General features: G+C 47.2%; 1 long non-coding RNA gene across 1 annotated transcript in view; it reads right to left on the bottom strand.

Annotated features, from left to right (window-relative positions):
- LOC106748312 overlaps window positions 1-12184 on the bottom strand; it is a 142981-nt gene that overhangs the window by 94803 nt on the left and 35994 nt on the right. The window contains exon 2 of the long non-coding RNA XR_001374733.1: window positions 2567-2662. This is a non-coding gene — a long non-coding RNA (uncharacterized LOC106748312). The remainder of the gene's footprint in view (window positions 1-2566; window positions 2663-12184) is intronic.

Here is a 12184-nt window from a genome sequence, read left to right as displayed (position 1 = left end):
GGGGGGGGGGGGGGAGAGGGAGCGACGTTATGATAATTAGCAGGCAGGATTACGCCCCTGTCCCCGTTGTGCAGGCGAGACCGTAGCCCGCCGTCGTCGCCGCCGCTGTCGCCCGCGGCGGCTGTTGAAATTTCCCGGCGCTTGCGGTTTGCGCCCGATAATGACCCCGATAATAATTAATCGGACACGCCGCGTTACTTTCCACGCGGCGCTAAATCCCTTCCACGGCGATCACGTGAATATTTCATGCCGCAATGTAAACGCCGGTCGCGCGCGTGCGAACAGTCGAACGTGTCGCCCGGAGGCGATCGCGCGAGGATCGCGATCGCGTGAACCCGCCGAGAGCTCGTCAAGTTAACAGAGACGAATGTAGTGTCGAGAGGTGGGAACGGGATGTCGATCCTCGCCGACGTTTCATCGATCCCCCGAAGAGCCGCGAAAATATTTGCGTTTATTAATATAATGTGAACGGCGCGCGCGATGATGACTTTAAAGTTTGTCGATTTTCCCTTCTTATTTTCGTAGTAACGCGAAAGTAATGATGTATCATGTAGAAATAAAGGTTCGATTGAATTTAGCAGACAGTGTACGAACCGGACGTGTTATGGTTAAAGAGATCGGAATTGCGATTATAAGGAACAAATTTGGATAGTAAGGACCGGGAATTCTGTCTCCCTCAACCAAAACGCGTTTGGCTCGTGTTCGCTGTCTGATAAATTCAACCAGATTTCTCTTCCGTACATTTCTTCTCTTCTGAGCAGCTAAAATCTTACCTACTGTCATTAACAGACTGAAGTCAAACTACAGCTGGTTATTCACTTATTGTTAAAAACTTCCGACAAGTTTGGCATCGACTCGCTATTTGTTATTAATTTCGAAAAATTAGCAAAACCGGTCGTGTTACTCCCTTTTCCTCTTACGCGGGTTAAAAATGGATGCGCGGATGCATCGCTCCCCGGCCCCTTACTGCAGCCCCCACTCCCCGTAACCCTTCATCCGAAGCAAATCGATTCCCACTCGAGCTCGCTCGTATTTCTTACAGATGGGAGAAGAATTTTTCCGAATAACCATCAACGATAGCCGGCGCCCGCCGCGTTATTCCGAGGCCGCGACTGCTGAAGGAAAGATTCATACTTCGCGAAACTCTCGGGGTTGCGGAGGCACTCTTGGAAGGCGACGTCCAACGACGGCGACGACGGCGTCGGCGACGGTCATTTCGATTGGTCGCACGCCCGCGGGCTCTCTCGAGTCCCACACACAAATAAGTTCAAACATCCGTAATCTTTCTGCCCTCTTCCGTCTCTCTCTCTCTCTCTCTCTTTCTCTCTTTCTCGCCCACTTTCCCATCCCACTCGATCTTTCAACAGAAACTCCCAATAAACCCGGCGCCGAGGAGAGAGAGAGAGAGAGAGAGAGAGAAAGAACGAGTTGGCGAGCTTCCTTACGACTGATCGAAGCGTTCTCGAGAGGAAAGAGCTTTTCGGAGTCGGAGAAACGCGAGTGAGGCGGTCGCTACGAGAAAATCCCGGGTGGTGAGTCACGTGGGGGAGGGAAGAGAGGAGGAGAGGCCTGGATCGCAGATCCAGATCGATTCGCGAGGGGGCGCGCGCGGAGACAAACATTTCCAATCAACGCGAAAAAGGGACCGGAGAACCGTTATCGCCGGGTTTTCTTCCTCCCTTGCCCCCTCATTCTCTCCCTTTTTTTCCTCAATGTCTGACACAGCGCGGGAAACCGGCCGAACCATGGGGGGAGGGCGTGGCAGGGGAACGAGGGGGAGAGGAAGGTGACTCTCGGCCCGTCGATTTTTATCGAGTTACAAAAGGAGGAATTAGCGCGCGAGCTTAGAAATTAGATTTCCTCTGTCGCGAGGGCGGCCAGATGTTTCGCCCGCTTTTCACGAATCGACGTCCACCGTCGGGAAACAACAACGAACGGCGAGGGTGACGGGGNGGGGGGGGGGGGCGAGCACGAGAGCGCGCGCGGATTTTCCATCTGCGGCCGTTACGCAACTCATTAGTTGGCCTTTCGCAAGCTACGCTGTTAAAAACGCGCAAAGGGCTGTATCGAGATGAAATTTAAAATGCTTCCTTCTCGCGCATCGGAATCCTCGCATTCGACATCCGTCTTTCGAGGGAGAACTCGGCGATCTCGCGAGTAAGAGGAGAAACGAAAAAGAACTCGAAACGCAAGAAACCCCTTCGACGCGTTTTAACGTCACGTTTTCTGCCAAAACGCGACTCGTCTTAAAAATGCACAGGCTGAGAGCTTCATCCGATATCGCGGCAGTATCAAAGATAAATGCGCGCCGGGTGTCGCGCTGTTTCATAAATAAAGAGATAGAAAAAAACGGGGGAGGGGGGGGGGAAGCGTTCTGCAAAATTCGCCGGCCAGCCGAATTGTCGTTATCGGCTTTCGTTTCGACTTTCCGCGAGAGCACGCGCATGAATTGTTGATTGTTAATTCTCTCGATGAAAGGACAGAACATACTCTTTCACCGGCGATGTCGACTGTTTCGGCACTCCCTACGCTATTCTCTGAAATATTCAGTTTTCTTGTCACTCACCGAAATATCACCGGTATCCGCCAGGACAGCCGCAGATGTCGCTCCCGATCGTCTACCCACTACAATGGACCGCGAAGTAGTATCTCGCTGGATCCGCTGACAGAAAAAAGAGAAGGAAATCACGAATTAATAAAAAGAGAAACGAAAAGAGAGGGAGAGAAAGAAAGAAAGAGAGAAAGCATTATTTATTTTGCGCTCTGGAGTAAAATTCCCTTAAGCGCGTAACGTACAATATTCAACATATAAAGCTTAGAATATATACTTGCATATCTTAAAGTACATACATACAAACATTTCTTAAAGTAATTAACCAAATACGTATCAGGGAACGCGTGTTTATTATATACATTTCAAGAAAATTCCTCGTAAATTAGCGTTAGTTTGAGATAAAATTAGAGAATATAAATTAACGTACATATAATTAGCTTAGCTTATTGCTAGGGAGCATAACTTAAGCTACCTATGTACGTTAATTTAGTTGCACTCTCTAATTTGATTTTAAATTATGCTAATTTACCAGAAATTTTCTGGAAATATATACATTGTTGAAATAATTGTTACAAATATGTATCATAAAGACACTATTTTCTAGCAATAGCCTAAGCTATCCATGTGAATTAATTTAGTAATATTCTCTTATTTTTACTTATGCCGATATTTTAATTGTACCGATGTTCGAGAAATTGACAGAGAAAATCTGTCACAGTCTGTTCGGACATTTCAAGAAATATAAACCAACAAGCCGTAACTATATATTATTGACCGATCCCAAGGCAGTAAAGCACCTGATCGGTCAAATACCACAATGGAACAGAAGGTTACAGAAATTGGATTTGAAATTCTCGATTGTGTGAGCATTACGTAGTCCCGCAGGCAGACCATTCCAAAACTTGGAAGCTCTACACCTAAAAAGAACCTCCTAAAAATCTCAATTCTACAAATCTTCTTCAACTAAATGGGTTTTTCAATATAGTCAGATCCCTTCTTTAGTAGTGTCCAATAAAGCAAAGTAATTTCTTCTGATGTTCGTTTTAAGTCAACCCAGTTTCTCGCAGTACGGGGGTTGTATAAACATCTTTTTCCAGTGAGGAAACAAATCTGACCGACGAATTGACAGCTCTTTGGAGACGCAGATTCTGTTGCACCGTGGTATCTGTTAACGTCGCACAACAATAATCCAGGTATAGAGGATTAGGGAAATGATCAAACTTCGCCCGATAGTGACGGCAGAGAAGGAACAAGAGAATAGAGTAGAGAGAGAGAGAGAGAGAGAGAGAGATCCCCGAGTGGCGTGAAATCAAATCCAAAAGCCGACGCGAAATAAAAACTAAAGATAAGAGCCGGCGGAGGTGGGGCGAGGCTGCAATATAAAGCAAGAGTCGAAGCTGAAAGTCTCGGGGAGAAGCAAGCGGGCTAATTAATTAATAATTAGAAGCGAAGTTCGAACCGAAGAAATTTCCATCTCGCGCACGCCTCGTACCTCGCGTAATAATCTCGCGGCCAAACAAAAGTCTCGATAGAAAAAGGAGGAGGTTGGGCGGGGGAAGGAGCCGGCGGGAAAAATAAAACGAAGGCGGAGAGCCCGGCGATCGTTTTCTCGGGAATGCACTCGACTGCGAGTTGATTAATTAAATGCGCGGGCTATATCCCCGACCGTTTCCCGCACCGGGCGCGCCCTCCCTTCCCTCTCACCCCCATCCACCCTCTCTCTCTCTCTTTCGGTTTCTGGCTCGCGTTTATATTCGACTCGTTTGCGCTATGTTCGACTCGTTCGCTGTTTACGACTATCTCATGCGCACGATATATAAAATCCGATCCGCCGTTGCGTGCGCACGCCCGCGATTGTACGCCCGCGTTAACTAATTGTTTCCGTATTATTAGACACCGTCGCGGCCACCCGGCGACGAAACTACATTAATTGCCGCGAGAACGGCGCGACATTAATCCAGTCTGTTGTTCGCGGCATTTCGAAACCCGGGTCCAGTTGTTATTTCGCGGCGGAATATTGGCTACGGCCGGAATATCAAATTACGAGCACGAACATTAATTGGTACGGTGAATCGCCGTCGTCGTTTGTGACCGCGAAAACCGGCTATTCGCCGCTCGCAGAGCTCATGAGACCAGCCGCGAATTTAGGGACCGCCGGGATGCGCCGCTTTCGAATAATTCGCCGGTGGTTTAAATGTGAACGCTTTATCCCGCGATATTACCGCGTCTCGCCCGTCATGCGCGATTTTTCCCATTTCTCGGAAGTGAGCGCTGCAAGGCCAGGTGAACCCGATCCGTTGTCTGTTGCGGACGCGCAAAAGAGACTTCAAGCTGTCGGTACACTCACGCTCGCTCGTTCGTTAAAGAAAGTGAAGTATTAACACACACGGTGTGCAATCGGTCTCGAATGGGTTAAAGATCATCTACTATTATTAGTATTATTAGCAAAGTAAATTAGCAAACTAGATGCGTTAATTATGATAAGGAGCCTATTGTTCTGCTTGTTACGATCCGAGAGCGGCAACGAGCACACAAGTTTATCGCTACTAAAATCTTCTCTTTGATTTCGCACAGGAACGATTCGTTATCAAATACAGCCTTGTCCTCTCTGTATCTTCTTCGATTCGCTAAAGTTAAAGCGAAGTCTAAAGCAGATTTAACGATCTCTTTCGTTTTGAAGAAATTTTACGGCGATTATGGTCTTGTCGAGAGTGAAGCCCTTTAGAGAGTTGCAGCGGTCTTTTAAGAATAAAATCGGTCCTTGTAAAAATTTTTGTGTTAAATTTTTTACATATCCATATATTAATTTAACCCTTTGCACTCGAGGGCTCCGCTCCGGACATGCGCGTTTATTTCAACATTTTGTATATTATCTCAATATTTTGTGTTATATCGATATTCGACGATATTACGTTAAATTTAACACCAAATTTTCCACTGTGTATGTGTGTGTGTGTTTCATTTCTTCAAAGAGCGCACATATCTTTATTATTCTTTATATTATATTTATTTTATTTCACATTATATTTTGCATTAGACGAAGGGGCTTAATCAGAGTTCTACTCGCGACATCACGAATATCAGAGAAGCTCGCTTGACATCGATCGTCCGAAAATCTCCAACACTCTCCCCACGACTCAAGCCGAGCTTAATGGCGCATAAAGCGCAAAGCACACACAGAGGTAACGTTCGTCAACCCCCGCCGACGGTTAGCCGGCCGTTGGACGCTCTGGACGTGCTTAAATCGATTTAGGAGGCATCGCGGACCAGCGGCGAATCGCGGCCTCCTCCACCTCCTTCATCATCGATCGATAATAATGTCCGATGGAACGCCGCGGGCGATATAATAAATCGAAAAGCCACACACTTCTCTCTTTCGCAATCGGTGCGAGCCCGCTCTCTCTCGTGTTTTCCTGCATCACCCGCTCGCACACACGTGTAACAAAAGCGCTCTCTCTTTCCCTCTTTTTCTCTCTCTCTCTCTCTCTCAACGACGAGAACGTTTAACTACATTCCAATAAATAACTTTTATGTGAACTACCGCGTCGTTCTCGCCAAGATTTAAGGACGACCGTAGTTTAAGAGACAGACCATCGCGCACACGATCCCTCTGATTCGTCCCGTGAGCTCTCTAATTTCTATTTCCGCGATGACGTCATGACTTCTCTCTCTCACCCCCTCGGAGCATCCCCCGAGCGACAGCGCGACGCGGAAGTCGTTACGCGCGAGGGTGACTCTCGCGTTCCGTGACGATGACCGTGTTTTTTCTTCCAGATCCTTGGCGGGTTAATACGCGGCCGCAACCACCCGGCCATCAGTCATCGCGTACACGAGGGGTGAATCACGCGCGGCTCGGCCGTTTTCGACATTTCTTTCTTTACTGTCATTCGACTTCTAATCTAATCTCATAATGCTTTTTTCGCATCGTTGACGCAACAAGTAACGGCAGTTTTTGGTAACCGGAACAAGGCGCAAATGCGCGAGCAATTTTGCCGCCACATCCGACTTTTAATCCAATCCCTTAATTTCCTTTTTTACGCATCGCTGACGCAACAAGTAACAACAGTTTTTAGTATCCGCAGCAAGACGCAAATACGCGAGCATTTTTTTCGCCATTCGACTTTAATCTAATCCCTTGATTTTTTTCGCATCGTTGACGCAACAAGTAATAGAAGTTTTTGGTATCTGGAGCAAGGCGCAAAATACGCGAGCAATTTTGCCACCATTCGACTTTAATCCAATCCCTTAATTCTCTTTTCATCGTATTACTCTCTGTGTATTTATATATACAGATTTTTTTTATTTGCTATCCGTTCCATCATATCCCCCGCTTCCCGTGTTTTGTTTCTATTTTTTTTTCTGTTTTTCTCCGGTTTTTTCCCCATTTCCAGTCCGTTACGACGGGAAATATTCTAACGACGCTCGGGTGCGGCCGGCGGTGAAGGAGGAGGAGGAGGGGGAGAAGGGAGGGTGAATTATTACCGTTCCATATCGCGCGCGCTACTATCAATTTACTAGCGCAACGGTGCTTAATGAAGTCGATGCACACATAAATATGCGTCAATACGTTAAATCGTATTAGCGAGGCCATCAACTTCAAATTCGGCGGGGGAAAGAGAGAGTGGGACAGAGCGAAGAGGGAGGGAGGGAGGCAGAGCGAGGGGGAGGGAGGGGGAAGAGAGAAAGAGAGAGATAGAGAGAGAGAGAGAGAGAGAGCGGACTGGCGGCCTTAAAACACTACAAATGCCACGCACGGCTCTTTCATCCGATTACTCCCTTCGATTGTTATCGCCCGGCATTAATTCCAATAAATTGTACACCATCGACGCTGCAAATGGTTCGTCGATATTGTCTATGGAACGAGGGGAAAATTGATTCAGTGAATCGTGACGCCGGCGTAGCCGTCGCAATCGCCGCCGCGGCCGCCGCTTTTGCCGAACGCTCAAATAAAATTCCATTTGCAACGAGGGCAAATGAAATCTCGACAGCGAGATAAAAAAAATCCACGTTGTTTAACGCCCTCCCGCACATCCCTTCGCCGTTGACAGGGTATACCGAGTTCACCAGAAGTGTGAAAATAATGAAATATCTTGAAAACGAAGAAATTGACAAGAAAAAAAAAATATTTCAGACGAAAAGTTGTCGAGTTTAAAAGGGAACGTAAGCTGGTGACAAAAAAGCGAACATTTTATGAGATATTTCATATCTTTTGTGTTGAAAAATGCCAGAATAAAAGGTAAAATATCTTAAGGAAATATCCACTTTTCGATGATTTTATTTTCTAATAAGAATTTTACATGCAAAATGAGCAGAGAAATCGATTCATGTTAAAAAAAAAATAAAAATAAAAAGAGATTCCGTTTGAAGAAATAAACTCGACTTCGAAATAACCTCCAGGTTCTACGACTTTTGTCCAAACCATTTTTCCTGCCTACTGCATATCGTTTGCAAGATATTCCACCGTTTCCACGATTTTGGTAAACCCTGTATAGAGTATGCACCACGGGAGCCCCGAGATTTAATTGACAAACGAACTATCTACCCCGCGCCGATGTAAGGATCCGAGTCTCACCCTCGAGCCGCAAGTTCCTCGAACGGGAGCGACTTTTGTCTCGGAGAAGCGAGCGATAATGAAAACGACGACGACGGTGGTGATTCTCGGATCGCACCGCCGATTACCTCGCGCGACGCTAATTATTATAGACGGAGACCCTCCTCCCGCCGCGTGTATTATCCCATTAGGCGTGTCACGCGACAGGTGACTACTCGACTCCACCCTCCTGTTAAAACAGCTTACCACTGGCGAATCTCCGAGTGCCGCGATACATCTCGTTAGCTCTTAATGCACGGTAGACGCGAGCGCTCGCGCGTTATTGAGTTTAGGTTACCGCACCCCTAAATCCGTTGCGCGCCCGTTCGTGAAAGGATTTCCCTCTCGTCTCTATTGCCCTCCATCTATGCCTCTCTCTCTCTGTCCCTTCCTCTCTTTTGCTCTTTCTCCCTTTCGCTTCTCGCTTCCGCTTCTCTACAACAGGAACGCGCGTCATTTTTGGGACTTCTCCGGAAAGCGAGGTCGTTACAGGCTGAATGCTTAAGTACATTACACGAAACAATCGGCAGATTACAGCAAATAAGTAGTTTCGCGGAGTAGTTCGCTGTAGTTCGGGCGCTGGATATAAGTGGCTAAAATGGAAATCTGTTTGTCGAGGATTAGGAAGGTGGATGCAGGCACTCAATGAGATCTCGGGATATTTCTCGTGCGGTGGTACTTCTTAAAAATATTCGCATGATGACTCTTTTTTGTAAAACTATTTAATACGAATTTAATCGTCACTGTTAGCACCTGATATATCCTATTTTCGAAATCTGTGCGATTTTCCCATTTCATTCTTTTTATTCTCGGAGATACATTCAGCATCGGGATGACTTTAATCAACTCTGATAATCTAGATCGTTACATTGGTCGAAAGATATTTTTCATTTCGATCCGATGACGTTTATCATCCTTATTTTACCGCCGCCTGATACATTTCCTACCCCCGGAATCTGCAATTCTCCCGTTTCGTTATTCCCATTCTCAGAGGGATATTTAATATCGAGTTAACTGTCATCGGCTCTGTTAAATCGTTACGTTCGTCCGAAATTCCCTCTATCTCGATCTAAACGACGACGTTCGTCATCGTCATTGTAATCACTTAATAATTCCTATTCCCGATATCTGATTTCCCCCTTTTCATTAGCCGCGCTTTCGCGAGCGGCCGGGAACAAAGGAGTGACGAAACGCGGCCATTGCGCGGAGAAAAATCTCGATAATCTCGGTTAGTTTCGTAAGACACAGTGAAAAAGGATGAAGTGAATTCGCGTACAACCGGAAAGGGGGGAGGGGAGGGGGCTCCCTCGCTCTCGGCGCGCTGCGGGGGTAACTAACGGTCCGAATCGGACGAGATCTATCGGCAAGAGAAAGAGAGAGAGAGAGAGAGTGAGAGAAAGAGAGGTGTGCCGAATAGCAGGAGGCGTAGAATTTTAAGCGACCTCTTAAATTTACTCGGCACCTTGCGGATAAGAGGCGAGTTATCGAGTTATCGAGTTACGCCGGCGAATAACGCTTACACCCTCCCACACCCGGAACCGCCGTTAACGGCGAAACGAAGTTTTCGGTAAAGCGGTGGTCGGGGAGGGGACTCGACGGGGGATGATTCATCCATCCGTCGGAAAACGTAAGTAGGCGATGATGAGCGCGAGGGTGGGAAACGAGAGGGGTGGAGGCGCGCGCGAGGAGGATAAAGGATTCCGAGAGCTGGCGTTATTAGGGATTTCGCGGCGAATTCGCCGCGGGTAAATCCATCGCGCTAATTCACGCGTGCGCGCGAGAGAGTGGNGGGGGGGGGGGGGGAGAGGGGGGACCACGAGAACGAGTAATGAAGCGGCAACTACGCGAAAAGGGGTTTTAATTGTCTTACGTCGGCGCGTGATGTTAAATCTCGCGCGACAGCGTGTTCATTACTGAAGAAAAAAAGGGAGAGAAAAATCCGGGCACACCGAGAAGGGTCCTTGTTTCGCCCTTCATCGCGGCGGGATGAATCATCCCCTCGGATATCCGCGTCGGAAAAACGCTTAATTCCGGAAAATACCGACGAGAGATATTATTTATTTACGCTTATTCGGTATTTCATCATTTTCCTTTGCTCGCACAGCTCTTCAGCGTGAAGGAGATTAATAATATTATCTGATAAAGTCGCGATATCTCGGGAGGAGAGAGGAGACTCGTTCACCGAATAAAAGGTGCAACTGGCCCCCCCGATTTGCGCGCGTCCGGTAGCTCTAATAATATTATTAGTCCATGATTTAACGCCGGTGTTGTTAAACTCGCCGATCGTCGTCACCTCCGTCGCTCGGCGAGCGAATAATTCACAATTACAGCAATCGCGGTGTCGAGGGACGTCAGCCCCGTATTATTCATGAATGAAGAAGAAGCTGAAATTGCGTAATTGACCTGGATATAAAACCGTTCGGCCGATTTTAAATATTTATGCGAACGCCGGTGTTTCCAAAACGTCGGATTTTGCATAATTAACTGGATTGTCGAGCGGTGCAAACGCTACGCAACGTGAAATCAGAAAATATCACGGTTGTATCCGGCGCTCGATAAATAAATTATTCCAACATAGCTTTCGAATTCGAAAAGTTCAGGCGACCTCGCGCCGCATATTCGCATAAACCAACGATGTGTGTCAATTCAGCGCAAATAAATCCTCGAGTCGACTTCGAGAAAGAGAGAGAAAAAAAGAATATAATAAAATAAATAAGTAGAAATTTGCTAATTTACTGCTATTCCTCGAGTGAAAATTTTAATTATATATTAATTCCGATTTAGTTTTACATTAGTGTCCAAAGGTCTTCTATTGTGCTTTTTTGGTGCTACAAATAAGCAAGTTATTGCCGTTTTCTCCACTTGAAGATTTAATGTAGAACTAAAATTTATATTCTGGATGATTAAATTTCCTTTGTAGTATTAAAGGAACATATATCATAATACAGTTTTTAATATTTCATAAAAAAAAAAACCTAGAGAGCATGGACGATACAATACAGACACGCTTTCGGACTAGTTTTATCACGAATGACGGCGAAAAAAAAATATATATATATATAAAACACATATCTTATAAATTTAACGGCAGAGCTCGGGACAAAAGTGATCCATTACGGACGATAGTGAATCTTTTAGTCTTACTTTCAAGAAAGAGTGACAGAAGGTGACCTAAGTAACCGGATGGTAGCGCCGGTGTTTACCTCGAGTGAATTTTTCAATCGCATCGCGACTCCGCGTCAGGCCTGGAAAAAGGATAGGCCAAATACGCCGCGAGCGCATTAATTCAGCCGGACAAAAGCGTCTGTTTGCAACAGCGCAAATCGGCGCTTTCAGTCAAACAAAGAAAACCGTCCGAGCTGGTTGGCTCAGTTATGCAGGAATACACCGTCACACGGTCTCTTCCTTCTCGAGTGGCAACCCGCCGTATCCGAATATTATCCGCGAGTCATCGTATAATCCACGAAAGTGCTTCCCCCCCGCGCGTACCCTCGACTTTTCCTTTCTTCGGCCGTCGAATCGAGCGGAATGCAAACAACTCGAGCACCGTCATCCGGGACGCGTGCTCCAACGAAGACGACAACGGCGAGAACGACGAATCCTCCCCCTCCTCTTTCTCCGTTGAGTCTCCATTACTTCGTCATCACTGTCGCTATTACGCTCGTCGTATCTCTCTACCCTCGTCACACGGAGCAAGCAGACGACCCTCGTGGCGGTGAGCCCTGCCGACGCACAAATACCGGGACCCCGGGGTCTAACGACTCGCGGCACATCCGTCCACGCACACGTCGCAACCACCAGCGCCGTCACCGCGCGCGTCCTCGTGTACGCCGGCCGATAAATCATCCCGATTCGTCGTCCCTCGTCAACGTCGCTCTCTCGCGCGCACGGATCGACTCCCGCCGGTTAATTGACGGCTCTCCCCCGCGAGGAACAGACCGGAATGGAACTCGACCGCTCTCGCGTACGACTGCTACACGAGTGTCGCGCGACAACCTCCTTACTCGCGCGAGTATTTGTGGGTCCCGTGTGGGGCGTTT

Source organism: Dinoponera quadriceps, unplaced genomic scaffold (genome assembly GCF_001313825.1).
Source record: "Dinoponera quadriceps isolate SergipeBrazil2010 unplaced genomic scaffold, ASM131382v1 scaffold2723, whole genome shotgun sequence".
In the NCBI taxonomy this organism is placed as follows: Eukaryota; Metazoa; Arthropoda; class Insecta; order Hymenoptera; family Formicidae; genus Dinoponera; species Dinoponera quadriceps.
Note: the sequence above shows the minus strand (reverse complement) of the source record. Positions and strands in the feature narration are given on the sequence as shown.